Genomic DNA, 23,343 nt, shown 5'->3' on the forward strand with positions numbered 1-23,343 from the left:
CTGCCAGCTATGATTTTTCCCAGTTAGTTAAGGCAGTTACAATTTTTAGTCACCAAGACTTGCCTCATCAAGTTAATAATACCTTATTCCATAGTGTCAAAATTAGATTTAAAACTTCAAGAAGCTTTAAAAAGATTCAGAAGGAAACAAAAAGAAAATATGAGAAATAAGAGTATCCAAATTTTGGGAAAAAAAAAGAACACTTCGAAAAACTAGACACGGATTCAACACAATTTTGCCACCATCTGACAAATGGCTGTCCTTATTAACTTAAAAATTCTGTTGGTACATAATAGAAAAAGAGTGTATAATGTCATTATCTACACATATTATTTTATTTTAAACTGACCAAATCTCAGCTATAAACAAAAGGGTTCATTCAAAAAGTAAATTATGAGAGCAGGCCCCCTTGCACAGTATTCAGAGCCCCATTGAGAAGAAGGAATACTCCAGCCAAGCAAGAGGCTAAAAGAGATTCAAGTTGAAGATTTTAATCCTTACAATGTGCACAGTAGTCTTCCTACTAGCTTAGCTATTATTTTATGACCCTCTAGTAGTTGCCTGAAAGTGAGAGAGAGATTAAAAAAAAGTGATAGGGTGATGAGAAAGTTCTTCATCAATCTGCAGTGGGAAACAATAACCCTAACTTTTCTGGGCGATGATGGTGGTGACAAGAATTACCATCCAGATGTTCTGATTTCTCTCCTTTTCTCATAACTCTTAGGAATTGTGCAAGTAAACTAATCTGGAAAGTCAAAATTGTGCTCTATACCCCCCATGCTCTGTCCTCACTCCAAAAGAGAAGGGTTACAAGGGTTACAAAAGCGCTTGGAAATAGTACTCATTATGTTCTCTACACTTTCTCCATCAACATTTAAAACAAAGCCACTGCCATTTGCTAAAATGATAATGGCCATTTTGTGAACTTAAAAGAGGCAGAAAATATCTAAAATCGATAATCTTAAAAGAATTTGTTACTAAGTGTAGACCAGTTTTACGTTTCAAATTCACATGGAAACATTCAAATCCAGAAAGGCTGATTTACTGAAGCCATTACTGCTGAGGTAGCTAATCTACTGCTCTTTATAACTGGCCCTTGTCCAGCTTCATGGCTTATAGAACCACCTGCCTCAAGGTAAATCCCAGAGTCTAGGAAATCTTACCTTCTTTTGCCTTCTTTTCCATTTTAAAACTGAACAGAGTGAAGAAAAACAAAACAGTAATAAAACCAAACAGAAAGCACCAGTGAAAGAAATATAACTACTGTAGCTGGCTAGCCAAACACCCAGCAGTTATGAAATGCATGATTTTGATCAAACTGCATATAAAGAACCTAAAAAAATGTAAACCTGGCTCTGCAAACTTCCAACTGTTTGTGTCTCCCTTATCATTCAGGGTAAATCCAATCCACATTACAAGAAGTTAGATATGCTATCCTTGAAGAGAAATTAACAATTTGCTAAACAGAATGCTCGAAGGATTTTGGATCTATCCTTCAGAATATGTGAAAATTGATTCTAGACCTTTTTTTATTTAGCTCATATTTACAATCCCTAAAAATACCAATCTTTTAGTTACTTAATACTTTCCAGATTTTTTATGATTTACATGGTCACACCATCCTACCAATAAATATGACGTCTATTTCTTTTTTAAGACAACAGATCTCAAAGTTTTTGGTCTAAAGCAACCTTAAGCAGATACGCAGTTGGAAAAGGGAGTATTCTAATAGCTTTTTCATATAATTGTGGATATTCTTCTTTAACACTGCATTAAAACTCAGTAAGTGATAGTTTCTTAACGATTAGTTACAATGTGGAATCTAAGGACTCTAACCCTGAGTCTTCAGGTCCCTGAGGGGTCCATAAACCACACTGAGAACGGTTGTTGTTTTAAACCATTAACTCTATTTGATCACAAAAGTGACTAAATTGATACCTACTGATTCATTCAGATTGTACATCATCTTGGTGCATTTAATTGAATCAGAATCTCTGTGGGTTAGGCAATGTTTTTAAGTGCTACAGTAAATAATGATGTATAACTTGGATTTATTAATTACAGAAAAAAGCTGATGCATATGTATATGGGAAAGGGTCATAGGAGACGGTGCAGAATGGACTACTATTTTTCACTTTAAGTCATAAGTCTAATACTATATACGTATTTTATACTTTGATAAAAATTGTAATTATTTTGGGCCCAGCCCCGTGGCCAAGTGGTTAAAGTTCCACATGCTCCACTTCGGTGATGCGGGTTCGCGGGTTCAGACCCCGGGCACAGACCTACTCCACTCACCACCAGCTAGGCTATGGCTGTGTCCCACATACAAAATAGAGGAAGACTGGCACAGATGTTAGCTCAGGGCAATTCTTCCTCAAGGAAAAAAAAAGAGGTGGATTGGCAAGGGATGTTAGCCCAGGGCAAATCTTCCTCAGCAAAAAAAAAAAAAAAAAAAAAAGTAATTATTTATTAACCTCTTTTTTTTTTTTTTAACACAGTTATTTATCTATTTTTTTGTGAGGAAGATCAGCCCTGAGCTAACATCCATGCTAATCCTCCTCTTTTTGCTGAGGAAGACCGGCTCTGAGCTAACATCTATTGCCAATCCTCCTCCTTTTTTTTTTTTCCCCCAAAGCCCCAGTAGATAGTTGTATGCCATAGTTGCACATCCTTATAGTTGCTGTATGTGGGAGGCGGCCTCAGCATGGCCGGAGAAGTGGTGCGTCGGTGCGCGCCGGGGATCCGAACCCGGGTCGCCAGTAGCGGAGAGCATGCACTTAATTAACCGCCAAGCCAGGGGCCGGCCCCTTAACCTCTTATTGAAATAATTTTAATCAAGGATGTCAGTTTTTGCTATTTTTAGTCGGTTAAAAAGAAAATGAACATGCAATAATTCTATTATAGAACAAAATAATAATCTTTCCTTTAAGAGTTCTTTGGCTTATAAGGTATTTCCTATAGTCCTCACATTTTCTTGTAGTCCTGAATACCATATGTATACCCAAAGAGTATTTTCTACCCAAACCAGGAATTCGTTCAAAGTTATTCCCAACAAGAAAGCTCATAACACATACTAATCAGGAGCCCACACCACCACGAAACGGATGAAATCTAACATTTGTAACTGTCCTCATTTCTACTGTGATCTAGAAAAGGGTTGCTCTGTCTCATGTAAATTTATCATACGCCAAAGGACATGTGATGAAATGGGGGGTGTTTGTTACATCTCAGGGCCTGTCACCACCTAAAATAAGGCAGAAGGCAGTGTCAGAGGTTGAGGGTGGAGAGTTTCCCCAACATAAACAACTAACACTCCTTAATTTCCAGCCTTTCTGCCACCTCTCTGTCCGCTGCTGTCTCACATCTAGATTGTTCAAGTATGACAATTTTCTACCTCGTAAATGATAGCTTTCTATGAAGAATCTTCGCTAAATATTAGTCAGCTGCCTTTTGCTTAAATGAGCAAAGCCTCAAGGCTGAAATTTTTTGAAAAGGCAGAAAACACAAATTTACCAAGAACATGGAAACATGTGGATATAAGCACTGAAAAAGATTTCCAGAGAAAGGAATTTAGTGCCACTAGCAAGTGACATGCATCACACATATTCCTGGCTTGTTTAATGAAACGGGTTTTATTTAAGTTTTCCTACAGGGCTTCCTGGCAATCAAAATATCACCTTTTATATCAATATAGCAACAATTAGAGCTACTTTTGCTGTACTTTGAACAAAGTCAGGCAAGCTATTTCAATGAATGACAAACATGGGAAATTCTGGCTATTTGCAACTGCAACTAAATTCCCTAAGACAATACAGAATGTCCAAGACTTAATATTAAGAATCAATTTTTGTTTGTATTTCTGCTTGACTGGGCCTATGTTGATGCATAATTCCAATTAATTTAACTTTGTATAATACTCTACAATAGCCCTATGATGCTGCTATAGTGACCCCAATTTTACAAATGTCAATCCTAATTTTCTTGGAGCTGTTTTAGAAATGAGGATTAAAGTTTTATAAGTAGTATAGAGAACTGATGAAGCTGATCATATTTGCAAATAGGAAAACTAATGCAAACTTAAAGGTAGTGAATATACATATATATGTACATATGAGTGTGTGTGTGTGTATATATATATATATACTTATTTAATCCTCTTGTCAATCTCAGCCATATTTAATAACCTAAATCTGTAACAAACACTCTTAATTATTCTTATAGGACAATGACTTTTGATATCTATTCATCCAAATAAGCATGATTTTATACAAGGGGGAAGGGGGAGAAATATGGTCCCAGTAACACGTAGGAACTCCCAATTTGGGTTCTGATTTCCCTGTTGAGGGTTAATTTTAATATTTCGTTTATCTCTTCTCCCCACACCAGTGCAATTTCTTTCAAAAGGAAGTAATCTATTTGTAAACTTATAGAATAGATAATATTGGTATATATTAATTAATATGCATTTTTAATTGAGAACAAGAGTTTTCAAAATAAGGAAAAAAGAAACTTCTTAATTTTAAGTCTGATTTGCAAACTATAAACATAAACAAACTCCAATGAAAATATTTCTCCCTTTAATAATTCAACTTGAAAGTTAAGATTACAGGAAAAATTGTGAAATAGTTGTTAACATGCTTATTATGAAAAGGTTTCAAGAAACTAGCAACTATAACTTTGCTCCTAGTGAGTTATGACTTCAAAAAAAAGAGTAAGCCCATTAGCTATTAAATACACCATCCAAGGTAAAAAGTAATAGTCTTATAGTAGCAGATTAATTCTCTACTATTGTCTATAACAACTTCCTAAGTGCCACACTGCATTCCTTGGCTATTTCACTCTTCCTTTCTACTATCCAAGCACAAACTGTGGTGTAACTTTCTTTGTGAACTGTACAGTCCAAAGAACAAGGGTTAGTTTTTATTAGTGCAATAAGAAAGGGGTATAACTTTGTTAACTAATAAAGATTCATACAAAAGCAGGATTTTAGGGCCATGAGACCCAAGGAGGATCAATTGTCAATATCCTAAACCATCAAATTTCATTCAAGTGTTTTTGCAATTAAGATTAAAAAATTACACATCGTAGGACTGTATAATTATTTTTAAAAATTATATCAGGACACACACCAAACTGTTTTGCCATTCATTCAACAAAATTTGAGTGCCTAGTGTGAAAGTAGTAAACAAGACAGACATGGTCCCTGCTCTCATGGAGCTTAGATTCCAGGGGAAGAAAGAAAATAAACAGGTAAACAAATTAAGTAAACTAAATGAATATGTTCTTTTTTTTAAATAATTTTATTTATTTATTTTTTCCCCAAAAGCCCCAGTAGACAGTTGTATGTCACAGCTGGACATCCTTCTAGTTGCTGTATGTGGGACGCGGCCTCAGCATGGCCGGAGAAGCGCGCCTCAGTGCGTGCCCGGGATCCGAACCGAGCCACCAGTAGCGGAGCGTGCACACTCAACCGCTAAGCCACGGGGCCAGCCCTAAATGAATATGTTCTAATAAGTATACATAAAACTTTACATTGTGTGGAAGTTGGGAGGGGGAGATAATATCCTCTCTTTCCATGTTTACGTTGTTTGACTTGTCCCAATGAACATATATTACATTATAATAAAGAAAACACAAAGTAGCGAAGTTTTAAAAGATGACAAGTTATACATGCTTATTATAGAAAAATTAGAAGACACACATATGTGAATAGAAAAATTAGAAGATACACATATGTGAATAGAAAATAAAATTTACCTGTCTTCTACCATCATCATGTAAGTTATTCACCTTTTTTTTTTAATTTTTATTTATTTATTTTTTCCCCCAAAGCCCCAGTAGATAGTTGTATGTCATAGTTGCACATCCTTCTAGTTGCTGTATGTGGGACGCAGCCTCAGCATGGCTGGAGAAGCGGTGCGTCGGTGCGCGCCCGGGATCCGAACCCGGGCCGCCAGCAGCAGAGCGCGCTCACTTAACCGCTAAGCCATGGGGCCGGCCCAGTTATTCACCTTTTGACGTAAATTGTCTTCAACTTCCCTCTAGGATAGTCGTGCATAAGCATAAATATAAACATCAGTTTTATTTTATGCTGTTTTATAGCCTGCTTTTTCCATTCCATATCAGAAACATTTTTTTTTTGGTGAGGAAGATTAGCCCTGAGCTAATATCCAATGCCAAGCCTCCTCTTTTTGCCGAGGGAGACTGGCCCTGGGCTAACATTTGTGCCCATCTTCCTCTACTTCACATGGGAGGCCACCACAGCATGGCCTGACAAGCCGTGTGTCGGTGTGCATCCGGGCGGACCCCGGGCTGCTGAAGTGGAGCGTGCGCACTTAACCGCTACAGCACCGGGAGGCCCCCAGAAACATTTTTTGATGTGTCTAGTTCTATAATATTACCTTTGAATAGTGGTATTCTACTCTATGGAGGTATCACACTTTAAAAAATTACCTATTGTTGCATACTTAGGTTGTTACTTTTTTTCTTCTATAAAAATTGTGTTGGGCCAGCCCCGTGGCTTAGCGGTTAAGTGCGCGCACTCCAATACTGGCGGCCTGGGTTCGGATCTCGGGCGCGCACTGACGCACCACTTGTCCCGCTATATGCTGAGGCGGCGTCCCACATACAGCAACTAGAAAGATGTGCAACTATGACATACAACTATCTACTGGGGCTTTGGGGAAAAAAAGGAGGAGGATTGGTAATAGATGTTAGCTCAGAGCTGGTCTTCCTCAGCAAAAAGAGGAGGAGTAGCATGGAATTTAGCTCAGGGCTGATCTTCCTCACAAAAAAAAAAAAAAAAAAAACCTACTGTGGTGGGGTGGGCCCGTGGCGTAGCAGTCGAGTGCGCATGCTCCGCTGCTGGTGGCCCGGTTGCGATCCCGGGCGCTCACTGACGCACGGCTTGTCAGGCCATGCTGTGGCGGTGTCCCACATAAAGTGGGGGAAGATGGGCACGGATGTTAGCTCAAGGCCAGTCTTCCTCAGCAAAAAGAGGAGGATTGGCATGGATGTTGGCTCAGGGCTGATCTTCCTCACAAAAAAAAAAAAAAAAGAAAAGAAAGAACAGAGGCTATTCTTTCTACTTTTAAAAAACTAACCCCTCCCCCATGACCAAATGTTAGTACTAGATGAACTTCAAGAAATCTGATTTTTCCAGTTTTTAAGAAGTAGAGAAAAATATGAAACCAGGAAAAAGCCTCCAATAATGTTACTCTTTCTGGACCTCTACAGAAAAAAAAACAGGTGGGAAAGTTTGTTTTTTGTTTTTTTTTAAATAAAGAAAAAAATTACGGAATACTTCTGGCACATAGAACTTACCTGATCAGTCTCATTTTCTGAGTTATTACTACACCAGTAGATTTTGCCTTCTTTAATGCTTCATTTTTGCTTGCTTCTCACAGACTGAAAAACTAGCTATTGTCCATGTTAAGACCAAGTCCTGTTCCCAAATATAGACCCATTTCACATTTTATAAAACATAAGAATGTGAGTAGTAGTGAAGAAAGGGAATGTCCTTCAATGGCAGGTTTTGCCTGGCAGAATTCTAGGTTATATTCTGGAATACCTGTATATGTTCTGTTTTCTACAGCAATCCAAAAATATATTCAACACATCAAGATCTAAGTGCGCCATTTCAATTTATCACTATATGACCTACCTTGCTCCAGAATGTGAAGAAGAAATGTAGTGGCTGGATTAAAATTACAGACAGATGTGTTGTCAGGGTTGTGAAATTTATGTTATTTTGAATAAAAATGAGTATTTGAACATGATAGCTGGTATTTCTGCTAGAATCTACTTCACTTCCAGTATTCTGAAGCCTAATGGGGAGAATAAGTGGATTATAATTCACTACAAGATCAACAACAAAGAAAGCTTTTCATTTTCTCAAAAAAAGCTGAGTTGAACTATTCATTCACAGAAATAATTAACTCCATACTTAGTTCCACATAAAAAATATCCTAAGTTTTGAGGACTAGAGACAACACAGTAATATACTAACATTTCATTTCAAAGCCTTATTTGCATTCTAAAAGTTTCAAATCATATTTTTAAATATATATTTCATCACTTTCTAGTAATTTCTTGTACATAGTAATTGTTTAATAAATATCCCTTGAATGAGTCTAAACTTCATTACTATGCTACCTTTCACCCTCATTATCTCAAATAAAGAACTAAGTTTTGTTTTGTTGTTTTATTAGTAATAGACAAACCACAAGAGTGTTAAAATTGAGTATTGTTTGTCTAGCATTAAAGCATTATCCACCATTCTCAAATGTTTATTTGCAAAGCTTTTTTAGAATATATTCATAGACACTAAAGATGTATCAAAAAGAAGTCAGCATTATTACCTCAAAATACACTACAGTTAAACTTAAATAGCCTTTTTGTGTGTGTGTGTGTGAGGAGGACTAGCCCTAAGCTAACATCCACTACCAATCCTCCCCTTTTTTTTTTCCTGAGCAAGAGTGGCCCTGAGCTAACATCCGTGCCCATCTTCCTCTACTTTATACGGGACGCCACCACAGCATGGCTCAACAAGCGGTCCATCGGTGGGCACCCGGGATCCGAACCTGTGAACCCCGGACTGCCAAAGTGGAGCGCGTGCACTCAACCGCTTGCGCCACTGGGCCGGCCCCTTAAATAGCCTTTTTAATTGCTGACGATATAAATCTTAGACTATGTTGTCATTAAGATAATTATCAATTCCTTTATTAGAAATATACAATTTTCAAATGACTGTTTTATTTTCCTGGAAACTATAGTAATTGTTAAACCACTCTTCTTCCCTCTGCTCCTTCAAGTAGTTTTCTAGGTGACAGAGTAAATACAAACAACATCATTACACAACCACAATAGACAGAAGTAAGGATCTGTATTTCCAATCTACAGAGCAGGTATTTCAAACCTGAGGTTCACTGACCTGTTTAGGGGTTTCCCGAGTAGAGTATAATATAGGCCTAGATCTAATATAGCGAGCTGCTGAAGACAAGATTTGAAGCAATTCCAAGCACCTTTCCTGAAGCACCCCCAAAGAGAGCAAGAAAACCCTCCGAGTTAATGAAGATATCCACTGTTCCATTTAACTTATGGCACTTAAAATAAAACTCCTTTGGAAACAGTAATTTTAAGTTATAGAAACATACACTCCTTGAATACAAAGGAAAATTATTCTGCCAGAATTTGTGAAAATCATTTTATTCTCCCTTAGCATACACACAAGCATTTTGTTCCCTCTCATTCGTGAGGTCAGAACGTATGATGATTTAATACACAAAAGTCAATAGCCAAAGAATGTACACAACCTGTGACATGATTACATAACCCTGTGACATCACGATTTGTGTGCTATGTTGCATTCCAGGTTCTGGCTAACTTCACTCTCACATCAGAACAGAAGTACAGGAGTTAGGAGCAAGGGTCCTTAGGCTCTTTGGTACCACTGATTCCTTTGGCAGTTTGGTAAAACCTAAGGAGTCCTTGTCAGAATAATGTTTTTAAATGCGTAAAATAAAATACAAAGGGATAATTGTCAAAATATTTTTAATTGGACATAATAATGTGCTTTTAAAAACAGCAAATTAGATAAGCTCTTTGGTCTAAGGTCTAGTAACCACAATAATTTTGAAGTAGTGATGAGTTTGAACAATTTCAAGATAGCTGGAACCACTGTATCAGGATATGAAAATATATGATTTCTACTGGTGATAAAGTCACAGATACTGCTAATACTACTATGGTTTGTTGCCTACATTCATAGTTAAAATAAATTCTAAATTTTACTTAGAGGTTAATGCAAAGATGTAATTTTTTCCCCCAACCAAGTTCACAGACTCCCTAAATCCATCCACTATGGAGATCAATCTGCAGATCCCAGGTTAAAAAATCCTGATAGAACAGAAGAGAAAGTTAATAAAGCAAAAACTTAGCTTTGGTTCTCAAAACTCAATAAGGAAACTTGCAAAAGCCCTGTTCCTATCCATATCCAAAATAGTTTAACATACCAGAGCAGTACCGTCTTCCTTTGCATAGGAAGAACAAAATCACAGGGAAGAAATATTTTTCAACCAATGATCAAATACAGTTTATAATGCCTGTATATTTTGAGGAATATCTCCTTTCTACAAAGGCTAAGTCACTGTAATCAAATCGGATTCAACAATACTATGAGTTGTGACTAGCAATAGGGTAGCGTGGACAACCAACAGAGCTGGAGCCAAGTGCTTCTGCATAAAAGGTCAGCGACACTGTTCAACGGCTCAGCCCTTGCAGCTAGTCTCACTGTCGTGGTGGATGTGAACTCATGCTGTCAGTGTGTACTGTGACCCCAGAAGAGATATCACCATTTCCATAAGATTGCTATTGCTGTTTTAATCATTACTCTGCATGACAGACGGGCTCAAACATGTCACCTATAGTAGTCTTCCCGCCATATAGACCCATTATAAAATGAATCCTATGACCAAAAAAAAAAGAAAACAAAAGAGAAAAAAATTAGAGGGTAGAAGACATGGAGAAAAATTTCAGTTTGCCAGAGCAAATTAAGGGAAAAACATATACTACTTAAAAAGGTAACTTGGAGCCATATATTGTAGAAGACTTAAATCTATCCAGACAAATACTAAATTTGGTAGGCACTAGAAAGCCATGAGAAGTTTGTTTATTTGTTTTTGAGGGGCATTTTTTATTATAAATTTAATATGGTCAGTTAATGAAAAATCACAATGAAGTACCGAGAAAATGTTTGTCAATATAAAATTTTAGCAGCATTTCCACAGTTTCAGGCTCTAACACTAGTCATCCTTCACCCCCCCCAATCAAAAAAGAATAATCCGATGGACTACAGTAGACCATCAATGTTCAGCTTAGTAATGGCCCCAAGGAAATTCTCAAATCCAGTGTATTGCCTAATATTTCAGCCCCCCCACTCCAAGTTTCTAGAATGTCAAAGCTCTCGCCTCAATGTTTGAGACAAGAATTCCGTTCTTCAGGCTGCAGCGGAGAATGGGGGTGACAATGTACACTGGACTTGATGTGTAGCGCTTGATCACGTGTCCTTGCGTCTACATGCTACACATGGACAACAACGAAAGGCCAGTGCAAGGCTGAGCAGTCTCTGGCACGTGGTGGCAGTGGTGGGGGGGGCAGGGTGGAGAACCCAAAGTGGGACGTGCACAGGATGGGGGCTGTGCCTCACCATCCACACTGTTCCAAAAAGCCACAAAAAGTTTTGGTTAGCAAAATGACACAATTGGAACCGGCAGCACACTGTAGGACAGACTGGAGAAGGGGGATGGCAACGATAGACAGTAAAAGAAGGTAAAAGGCCACTCTACCAATCGTGGCAGCAGCCTAAACTAGGGAGTGGTAATAAGAATGAAACAGGGGGGGCCGGCCCCATGGTGTAGCGGTTAAGAACTTGCGCTCCGTTGCTGGCAGCCCGGGTTCAGAGCCGGGCACGCACCGATGCACCGTTTGTCAAGCCATGCTGTGGTGGCGTCCCATATAAAGTGGAGGAAGATGGGCACGATGTCAGCTCAGGGCCAATCTTCCTCAGCAAAAAGAGGAGAATTGGTGACAGATGTTAGCTCAGGGCTGATCTTCCTCACAAAAAAAAAAAGAATGAAAAAGGGGGAGAGGAATGGATATAAGAGATAACACAGAGGAGAAAGGTTTGGCACATAACTGCATTTAGTAGGGCAGGGGGCCCACTAGAGAAGTATTAAGACGATTCAGAGATGTTTTAGAATGGTAGTCAGAAGAAAAACCTAGGTTTGGGGGATGAAGGGAAGTTGAGAACAGGCAGATATAATGAGTTTTAGGCAACATATTAAGTTTGAAACGTCCAAGAGATAACTAGAAAAGCAGATCATTGATAAGGGTAGTCAACCCCTGTCCTCAAGGAACTTAAAATCTGTAATCTGGTTACAGCTAGAGATTTAGATTTGGTAGTGATTCTACCAGAAATTCCCCCAAAGCAATGAGAACAGATAAGCTCTTTGAGAGAAAGAACAGAGAAGACCGAAAGAAATCCTATCAGTTTAAGAACAGAAATTCTAAATATTACAAATATTAAAAGCTACTTTAAATGTTAATATCAAGTCCTAAAAACATTTTAATACACTACTGGCTTTGAATGAGGATACATCTTGATACATTTAAATACATTTCTCCAAAAAGATAGTGTCTCAATCATATATGATATTGTGTTAAAAAACACAAACTTTAATTTAACTTGTTCTTCCTATTCAAACTACTTCTCTTTATAGAGGTATTCTAGTTAATCAATTAAGAAGGAATGGTAGAGGACCGGCCCCGTGGCTTAGCGGTTAAGTGCGTGCGCGCTCTGCTACTGGCGGCCCAGGTTCAGATCCTGGGCGCGCACCAACACACCGCTTCTCCGGCCATGCTGAGGCCGCGACCCACATACAGCAACTAGAAGGATGTGCAACTATAACATACAATCATCTACTGGGGCTTTGGGGGGAAAAAAAAAGGAGGAGGATTGGCAATAGATGTTAGCTCAGAGCCGGTCTTCCTCAGCAAAAAGAGGAGGATTAAACATGGATGTTAGCTCAGGGCTGATCTTCCTCACAAAAAAAAAAAAGAAAAGAAAAGAAAAGAAGGAATGTTAGAATTAAAGGCACAGTTAAATTATTGTCATTTGCAAACCACTAATGAAATAATGGAACTAGGCTGTTAATATAGCAGAATGAGAGACAACCAAATAACATATGCCTCCTGATGGAAATACACACCACCACCTATGAATTATATTTGCCCTCTCCCCCATACCACCCCTACTCTCAGAAATCAAACCTGAATTGATCTAAGCTTGCTCAAAGTCTTCACTCTAGCTATCAATTTACAGGAAATACAGGAGTTAGAAGGACATGTTAAACTAGGACATGTTAAAATTATACCAGAGGGACACATTCAACAAAATCCAGAATGAGGGGAACTGTAGGAAAAATAACCTGGTTACTTCAACAAATTAATTATGAGGAAAATAAGAGAGAAAGGGGAACCTGTAGATTAAAAGACACACCAACCAAACACAATGCGTGACCTTGTTTGGATTCCAAATTAAACCAACCAATTATTTCAAAACAATTTAGGGAAATTTGAATACTGCCTGGGTATTTGGTGATGTTAATTTTTAAAGATGGGATAATGGTATTGTGGTTATGATTTTTTTAAGAGTCATATCTTTTAGAGATATACTGAAATATTTACAGATGAAATAATTATATACCTAGGATTCGCTTCACAATAATCCAGTAGGGGGTGGGGGGGGGGGTAAGTAGAGGTATAGATGAAACAGTAGTGGCTCTCAATTGTTTGAAATTTTCCAGAATAAATTGTTTAGAAGGGAAAAAAAATGAGAAAAAAATCACTATCAATAACACCAACAAAGCTACAGAGAGGACAGGAATGGACTACAGTTTTGTTTCCAAGCCTTACAAGCTGAGCAGCCCTGGACTAGGCACCCAACCCCTTAATGTCACAATTGGTTAAATGGAGACAAATACCACCTAATAAACTCATAAACTCATATTTGCTCAAACTAGAAACCTGGGAGATATCTTCAAGTCCTCTGGCTTCCCCAGTCCCCCACATCTAGTCCACCAATGAATCCTGTCTGTTCCCCTCTCTCTTCGTTCCTCCCACTACTGTCCATCTTGTCCGTCACTGTGGTCTCACAACACTCTGAGCCTCCCTCCCACCTGTTCTCCACATTATAGCCAGAGAGATATTCCTAAAATGCAAAATATGATCATGCTATCCGCAGCCCCATTTAAAACCCTTAAACTGCTTTTGATTAGTTTCAAGACAAGAGTGCTTTCTTAAATTTTCTGACCTAGTCCCTTCCTTAATTCCTTAAATTGACTTATAAGGCCTTCCATTATCTGATACTGTCTACTTCTCCAAATTCCATCTCTCCCCATTCTCTCTGCTCCCTCTTTATGCTTTAACTTCAGTGAAATTCTTTCAGTTTTTCCAGTGCACCTCGTACTGTACTTTGTAGCTTCAGCACTCATGTCTGGCATGCTCGTTCCATCATTACTCCCTGGCCTAGCTAGCTAGCTCCTATTCATCCTTCAAGTCTCAGGTTAAATAGCATTTCCTCAGAGAGGCCTACCCAGATTGCTTCTACACTAACTTGGGTATCTTCTCACACCTACACAATAAAGTATTTGTTCCCATAGGAACCTGTACTTCCTCTATCATAACACTCTATACTTGTTTGTAAAGAACTTGTGGTAATTATATATTTATTTGTTTTCCAGTTAGACTATAAACTCCAGGAGGCATAGTTCTGGAACTTGTTCACTGCTGAATCCTAAGTCTCTCATTGTGCCCGGTAGCCAATAACAAACTGCTGAATACATAAAAATTCACAACTTTCTGGACTGTTTTTCTCATATCCAAGTCCCATCTTCCTAGTTCTCACCTGCAACAAAAACAGATTGGCCATGTAGGCATTTACAGGGACCTAAGATCTCCACAGAAATGCATATTACGAAGTGAAATGAAAACACAGGGGAATGAAAGACTCAAAAAGTTGGGAAAAGTTATTATTCAAAATATCTATGTTCAAATGATTTGATTTCCCGAGCAGGAAATCATTTATATCCGTATTTATAATTTTAGACAAAGCTCAGGAGTGCCAATCTGATTAAATGGGAGTCAAAAGACACATATAATTCCCACCCAATCATTAACAAGTTTTCAGACCTAAGATGATAAGTTACCTAACCTCTTCAACCTCAGTTTCCTAATTTGTAAAATAAGGGAACTGACTAGCTTGTCATTAAGATCTTTTCCAGAGTTAATACTATATGCATTAATATTTAAAAGGTCAAAATATATGTCAACTATTGAAACACTAATAAGTTGGTTTCATCCTATGGTGGTATGATCTTTTTTTTTTCCTTTTTAATCTGTTTAGGTATGTTATAGCCTCTTATGTTAAGCTTACTACTAAACCTTTAAACCTATTCAGCTATAAAATCTCACAAAATGCTCCCCAGACCATTAACCTGCATATTTAAAAAGAGTCACTGCAATCCTATGAAAGAACAGCATCTATCCAAACACTGAATTAACTATTGAAGTATGTTCAACTTTTGTTTAAATAACACATCCACTACTAGTTTTAAGGGTTAGATGTCTTGAATTCTTTATCATTTCTACGGCAATTGAAGGACAAAGTTGTACCCCAGGGTATAAAACTTGGATTTAGGGGTACTATTTAATGCCTAACTAAAAAGCCAAAGATACAGCCTCTGCTTCCCCTCACTGGGCTGGTAGCTCACATCAAAACTGTTTATTAATGGCTAATTCCTTATCACATTCTTCCAAACTCTCACACACTTCAGAGTTCACCCTATCATAACATGCCAGGAGTTACTAATCCCACATGTTTTCAGGGCACTGACATGTCCATCTTTTATTTCGAAACCAGAATAATTTGTGAAAATAAATTTCAATTTCAAAACTAGTTATGGTGAATAACGTAGCTCCTAAACATCTTACTGTTATCAGTAGAAGCCTAGTTTATAAGCAGACACTGGAAACTCAGATAAAGTAGTAATAACGTTTGTTTTCTGGTTAAGATTAATCACAAACTAGTTTTGGCAACTGTTTGTCACACCAAATAAGTCAAGACAAAGAAATGAAATGTTAAAATGCACGTGGGAAAAACGATGTACTTGGAACACACAGCGTGCATCTGACCAAGTGTAACGCTATCCTTCAGATTCCTCCCAACAGGGCCGCCTGAGACCTGAGGGCACTGCGGCAGCCGTGCCGCAGCCACAGGTTGAATGACAAAGGGCCCCCGTCAGCAGCAGTCCTGGGAGTCTGCCAGGTGCCCGGTCCCCTCGGCAAAGTCCACTCGAACCCTGCAGTCACGCCTTGGCCGCGGGGACTGCAGCTCCTCAAACCACTATCGCAAGTCACCAGTGGGACAAGGATTGGCTGGCCGAGGAGGCTGGGGCGGGCATGCCACGAGTCCAAAATAACTCCAGCCCCGAGTCCCTTCCCTTGGAGCAGAACGCCGCCAGGAGGCACCACGTGAATCAGCCCCACGTTGTCCCTTTTCCAGATCAAAAGCATCTCATGGGGAGCCTACTGAAGACTACAGAGGAAGCGACTTCCCCAAGGTCACCGGCACCACGATCGCCAGGCCGGTGGCCGGCACCTGACCACCGGGCCGTAGTTCGGCTGGGAGCGGCGCTGTCCCCAGCGCTTCAAGGTCTCCTTCACCAACGCTTGACTCTGGGGCCACGCGGCTGCCCGCCGCCAACGTGCCCCCGCCGGGCTGCCTCCCTCCCCCAGAGGCCAAGGTCTCCGCTCCCCGAAGCTCCCTCCGACCTCGCCGAGGCAGCGAGGGCACCGCGGGCACCGCGGGGTCCGCGCCAAGCCCCGCCGCCGGCCGTTACCCAACTAACCGTTATGCGCGGCTCACGGCGCCGAGCGCGTGCGTGACGCGGCCGCGCGGCTAGAGTTCCGCGGGACCCCAGGTCCAGGTCGCGTCCTTCGCTCGCTGCCTCGTTCGCTCGCTCCGGCACCCACGCGGCCGGCTACTCCGTAGCCGCTCACCAGCACTTGGTCGGGCCGGGCCCGCGAGTCTGCCTTATAACCCGCTGGGGCCCGAGCATGCGCAAAGGAGGCGGAGTCGGCTCTCCCGGCCGCCGCCCCCTCCCCCCTATACATACACCCGAACTGGGACTCGCGCCTCCACACGATTTCAGGCGTGCGCGCCCGCTCGGTCGCTCCGTCGCTCGCGCGCGCCGCGCCCCCTCCCCGCCACGTGACCGGCTGCCGGGCAGAGCCGGGCGCGGCGCCCCCGCTATGCGGCGCGGCCCGAGCTGCAGCGCTCCTCTGCGGGACGTGCGTCTCGGCCCCGCCGTCCCGGGAGCTCGCGGTGACCTAGGCGCGTCCCGGACACCGACGTCAGTCTCACCCTCAGTTTCTGGCGGAGAAAAGGGAAAAGCCGCCAAGGACGGATGGGGCGTGCCCCCAGGGGCCTGACTCAGGTGTGGGGGGCGATGGGCGCGCGGAGGAGCCGGGAAGCGAGTGGAAGTGGAGGGACTGGGCAGGGTTTGAATGGACGCGGGTGCATCTGGGACCCGGGAAGAGGCTGAGAGGCCGGCGGTTAAGAGCTTGGGCGGTGGCCTCGCCGCTTGAGTTCAGTGACCTCGGGGAAGTCGCTCAACCCCTCCGGGCCTGTTTTCTGTTCTCTAAAATGGCAACAGTAATAGAACCGACCTCAAAGGCGCTTTTGGTGGTTTTGATGCGAGAATTTAGGGAACTTGCTTACTACAGAGCCTGGCCTGTGGCATTTGATGAATGGTGGGTGTTAAACATAGAAGTCGGGAAAGCAGGTCAGAGGGAGGCGAGACTGGTCCCAAGGGGGAGGGTGTGTCGGAAACATGGAGAAAGGAGAATGCAGAGAAGCCAGATTTTTATGGACACTGAATGTTTGGGACAGGATATAATTATAGCTAACTGTTTTAAAGGGCTGATTATATATTTAGCAGTTCATCTGAATTATCCTCACAACCCTATGAAGTAGGTACTACTGTTAACATTTTACAAATAAGGGACCTGAGGCTCAGAGAGATTAAGTAGTTTTCCAGAGGTCACGGAGCTGGTAAGTGACCAACATTGAAGTCAGACTCCAGAGCCTGATTTTGTCATAAGAGCCATTGTAGGTTCTTGAGCAAGCCCAGATACCGAAGTGTAGCTGTTGAAGTGATCAGATTAAATACTCATGAAGTGCCTCTAATGTCCAGGACTTCTGAGAAATACCAAAGATGTATGAGTCAAGGCTCTTGCCTTCAAAGAGCTTACAAGTTCTTTGGGGAGATTGAGTCAGGCAGAAATCAACCAACATTTGATAAGCACTTGCTGCATGCCCCAACCCTGCCCTTCCCTCCCCCCTCCCCGCCCTTCCCTCTCCCCCCTCGTAACTACCCTGTGAGATTGGCCTGGCCTGTTTTGCAAATGAAAAACCTGAGATTGTGGTCAAGTGGGGATTGAAGGATCAGGTTCTGAGAGCTCCCATGTGCTTTCCTCTCACCAACTCTGCCTGTTTCACACAACAACAGTTTTCAGCAACAATTCAACACATTAGAAGACAGTATGGGATCTGTGGCCCAGTACTGCTTATGAGTACTTGGTAACTGCTTCTTACCTTTGATAAATGCAGAGGAGGAAGGCACTTCAGGTCATTGGGGTGGCCAGGACCTAGAACAACAGTGCTTAGGATTCTTAAGATCATAGTAGCATTCAGGGTAGATGGTAGGAGAGTCAAGTTAGGAAGACAAAATAGGACTGGCTCAGATGTGGACTTATCAGGGCCTGAACTATAGAATGCAGTGGTAAGTAGTAGAATAAGGTTTCCTAGGAAACCTCAGGAGAAGGCTTATAAAGGAGCAGAGTGTGGTAGGTTCACAATGTGGACCCAGGAGCCAGATCGCCTGAGTTCCAACTTTGATACTTGGCACTTACTAGCTCTGTATCCTTAGGCAAACCATTTTACCTCTCCAGGCTAGGATTTAGGGAATATTTACTATATGCCAGACATTGATCTAAGCACTTTACACATACTAACTCATTTACTACTCATAAAAATGCTATAAACTAGGTACTATTAAAATTCCCATTTTACAGACAGATACAGATAGAGGTTAATAACTTGCCCAAGGTCACATAATCGGTATTGTCTGGAATCATCAGGAAGTAGTTATCATTTAGTTCTCACCAAAAATACATGAGTAGAAATTGTTGTTTATAACTATTACTACCATAGGAGACTAATCCACAGAGTTTGAAGGTCATCTTGACTTAGGAAGAGCCTGATCTAGGTTCCTTCTATCCCTGGCAGAGCTAAACAATCATGACTAAAGCTATTGGCCGTGAAAGCCAGAAAGTGCACTGCAGGAGCTACCCTCTGCTTATCTGAATTTCAGATAGTTCTAAATCTCTAGGCAGCTAAGTTTGGGGCAGAGACATTGAGGCACGTTTTTTGAACAACTTAGTTTTAAGATCACCTACATTCCAGGAAGTTTTGGGTGTCTTGGCACCCATATTTCATGCTGAGAGGTCTTTTAGTGTGAGAACTTGGATCTTATGGCCCTCACCCAACAGCAGCAGCAGGCAGTTGGAACTCCTGAGCAACTGCACCTCAAGCCCAGTGTGACTTAGGAGAGGGGTGCATGCAACGAAGGAGGCCTCGTAGATCATAATGACTAGCTTTATATATCCCCCTGCCTGGGGAGCCAGATCTGGGTGTTCTAACTGGCTCTTGCTGCACTGGTGAACAAGCTGAGGTGTAAATAAATCACAGAACTCAATCTGTGACACCCTGAATCTGAGAACACTGAATCTGCCACAGTGCCCTGCAATACGCAGAACTGATGATACCAGTTCCCGGGTGAGGTCCAGGGGCTACCTACCCCACTTCTGAGCTGTATATTAACAGAATGAAGCCTCTCCCTCTTACCTTTTGTGCAAATCATGAGTTCAGATATTATGCCTGTTGTATTGTACTCTGAGAGGACTATATTTTTGCAGTCGTAGAACAAGACCATACCCCTTTGGGTAGGGTATAAAGGTTTCCCTAAATAAGGTAGATGTTGTCATTATCAGTCGTTTGAAGAAGAGAATCTTTAAACAGAAAAACTTGGAACACAACAGGTAGAAGGTAGCACTTCTGGATTTACCTTTTTAGGGTTTGGACTTAGATAAGTTAAGAAATGTTGAGAGCCCTCCTCACTGATACAGGGGAAATGGCATCTGCCACAGAACTGCCTAGTAGGAGCCAAGCAAAGACGCTTTCCTGGAGACCTAAAAATGAAGGTAAATATTAATGTTATGTAAGTCTGTTTATTGGTGCATCATTCTACTTATCCCTGAACTTTTTGTCCAATTTAATCTAAATCAAAGATTCACATTGAAAAGCTTTCAAGGACTGGGGAAAGTTAAGCCCAGCATAAGATAATGAGTGGTGAGCAGTATGGTGAAAGGGAGTCCATACCCTTCTAGGTATCCACATTCAAATGTTTCAAATGTACTGCCTGAAGCACTTCCCCATACAGCACTAACTACAATCCAAGTGTGTTTGACATTTCTACATAATACATTATTCAGTAGTTCCAAAGGAAATAGAGTTGTTTAAACTCCTAACACTTTATTTTTAATCAATATAAAGGGGAAAACAACGACAGAAAATTGTGTGGGGGTTAGAAAATGAATAGGTAGGCAGATAGAGAGTGGGGCAAACAAATAGCCTAGTCTATTCCAGGTTGGTCTCTGCTACGGTATTTAAGAAGCAGACAAAAAGAGGAGTGCTTCCCCCCTGAGTTCTCATGGTCTCAGTGGTGATTTATGAAAGATCCCCAAGGAAAAGTTTAACCTCAGAACAAGGGTTTTAGTAACAATTTGACAGTCCCCTCCCTATGTGGAGATTCTCTTCCGTTGTCACCTTTGGCAGATTAGGATTCAAGTTTAAGAGACCCAGTGGATTTCCTTACAACTTCATCCACAATTTTCTCCCATCCCAGGCCCATGGTTCCATTTTGGTCATCATGGCCACAGTGACTGAAATGGCCCACTTCATCCTTTGCAGTAGACAGCCTACCACACCAGACTCCAAGCCAATGCTATAGATAAGTTCTTTTCTCTCTAGTGTCTTTAAACTCGTGGTTTCAGACTGAGAGCTTTCATTTTATCCTGCTTTGGAAAGTCCTCTTTAAAATCTTTTTTTTTTTTTTGCTGAGGAAGATTTGCTCTGAGCTAACATCTGTGCCAGTCTTCCTCTATTTTGTATATTGGTCGCCACCACAGCATGGCTGACGAGTAGTATAGGTCCATGCCCAGGATCCAAACACGCAAATGCAGGCCACTGAACCGGAGCACATGAACTTAACCACTATGCCACAGTGCTGGCACAGTGGCTTAACCACCATGCTGACCCCTAAATCTAGATGTACATATACCTCTCACTGTTTGCAAGAGAAGTATATGTAGTATATCTCTAATCTAGTAGCAAGAAAGAAACTGGAAAATCCTATAGTAGAGCAATACCCTTCATTGTGTGCTACCTACCTCCAGGACAGCAGGCCTACTCAGTGCTCCAAAGCCAAAAGCATATTAACTCTCGCCAAGCTCAGAATACACCATTCTACTGCAGCCATTGTTTTCACCATTCCCTCTTCCCCCCATGCAGACACACCTCATTATTTTGTCTTGTGTATACTTGCCTTAGCCACATCAAGGGGAACCAGAATCTGGACAAGTTAAATGCCACACAAGAGGTGAACAAGAGGCACAAAACCATAAATTGCAAACAGGCAACACACATCAGGATAGCCATCCAAGTAGGAGACTGGGTATCATATCATGTTTTGTTAGGTCCAGAGAGGGTAGATAATGGGTTTTTGCTCCTGTTTCCCATGAAGAGATAAGTTAATCTTGGAGCCTTCTAACTCCATCATGTATATCCCCTCTAGTTCACTAGCCATTCCTTTTTCTTTTTTTTTTTTTTTGGTGAAGATTAGCCCTGAGCTAACCCTTGTTGCCAATCCTCCTCTTTTTGCTGAGGAAGATTGGCCCTGGGCTAATATCCATGCCCATCTTCCTCTACTTTATATGTGGGACGCCTGCCACAGCGTGGCTTGATAAGCAGTGCGTAGGTCCATGCCAGGGATCTGAACCTGTGAGCCCCAGCGGCCGAAGGAGAGCGTGTGAACTTAACCACTATGCCACCGGGCTGGCCTCCACCAGCCATTCCTTTTATCAACCCATGCAAGACCACATCATGCATGAAACACAGCCCAGGTATGCCTCAACCATAACGTAGGAGTACATAATTCATGCTATGTTGACCACCAACCCCACTTAACACAATCTGGTGGATTACAGGAGTTACTAGGGGAACTCTCAGTTGCTGCAATCATGCTCCTAAACAAAGGGCTTTCCCCAAGAACCTAGGGAAATTCCATCCCATCTCCCTAAATATATGGGTATGTGACTAAGCTATTCTCATGGTTAGTCATAAATTGGGTAATTTTTAACTTATAAGTACTGTAAAGCTGAGATTTAAACCTAGGTCTACTTAACTCATAGCCTGTGCTCCTAAATGCTAGGCTATGTTCATTCATTTATTTTATTTTTATTTTTATTTTTTTTTGTGAGGAGGACTAGCCCTGAGCTAACATCCAATCCCAATCCTCCCTTTTTTTCTTGAGGAAGAGTGGCCCTGAGCTAACATCTGTGCTGGTCTTCCTCTACTTTATATGGGATGCCGCCACAGCATGGCTTACCAAGCAGTGCGTAGGTGTGCGCCCAGGATCGGAACCCGGGAACCCCGGCCACCGAAGCGGAGCGCGAGCACTTAACCGCTTGCGCCACCGGGCCAGCCCCTGTTCATTCATTTATTTTGTTCAAAATCCTGAGGTCATAGGGAACGATGGGGATGAGGAGGATGATGAGAGGCAGGAAATGCAGGGCTGTTTCATAGTCCCAACCCTGAATCTTTAGCCTTTGTACATGCTGTTTCTTCTTCATAGAAAGCACTTTCTACCTGGTGAGCTGTGTACAGAATCACATGGAGATGAAAGAGAGGCAGATTAACAAGGGAGCAGTTTTAGTAATTCTGTTACATAATTCAAACCTCTTCATAATCCAATTTAGCTTCCCCACTAATTAATGTGAATTAATAAGGTTTCATAATTATCATATTTACTAACCAGGTTCTTCCTACATAATTATTGTTTACACTTTAATAAATTGCTTAGGAAGGCCACCTCCAAATCCAAATTAAATATAATGTGTTTCATTTCCTATTTCCTTCCCGATGGTACTTGAAAAAGCATTGGCTTGATAATTAAATTCCCTATCTTTTTCTACCTCATCTGGAAGACCTAGATCTCTCTCTCCTTTTTTTTTTGTGAGGAAGATCAGCCCTGAGCTAACATCTGCCAATCCTCCTCTTTTTGCTGAGGAAGACTGGCCCTGGGCTAACATCCATGCCCATTTTCCTCCAGTTTATATGGGACACCACCACAGCATGGCTTGCCAAGCGGTGCGTCGGTGCGCGCCCAGGATCCGAACCGGCGAACCCCAGGCCACCGCAGCGGAGTGCGCGCACTTAACCGCTCGCGCCAGCGGATGGGTCCCTCTCTCCTTTTGTTTTTTTTAACATTACATATTCATAAGCATTACCAATCCTTGGGAAGGGCTCTTCTAGGCTATTAGTGGATCTCCTGAAGTATTAAGGACCTCAAGCAAAATTGTATGCAGTCTTTGTACTTTAAC

At 41.4% G+C, this 23,343-nt stretch overlaps 1 protein-coding gene across 1 annotated transcript in view; it reads right to left on the bottom strand.

Moving 5' to 3' along the window:
* Positions 1-16,543, bottom strand: part of LOC131404297 (monocarboxylate transporter 1) — a 38,347-nt gene extending 21,804 nt beyond the window's left edge. The window contains exon 1 of the mRNA XM_058538803.1: positions 16,470-16,543. The gene's annotated coding sequence lies outside the window, so the exon portion shown is untranslated. The remainder of the gene's footprint in view (positions 1-16,469) is intronic.
* Positions 16,544-23,343: the final 6,800 nt, after the last annotated feature.

The sequence above is a fragment of the Diceros bicornis genome, chromosome 4, assembly GCF_020826845.1.
Source record: "Diceros bicornis minor isolate mBicDic1 chromosome 4, mDicBic1.mat.cur, whole genome shotgun sequence".
NCBI lineage: Eukaryota > Metazoa > Chordata > Mammalia > Perissodactyla > Rhinocerotidae > Diceros > Diceros bicornis.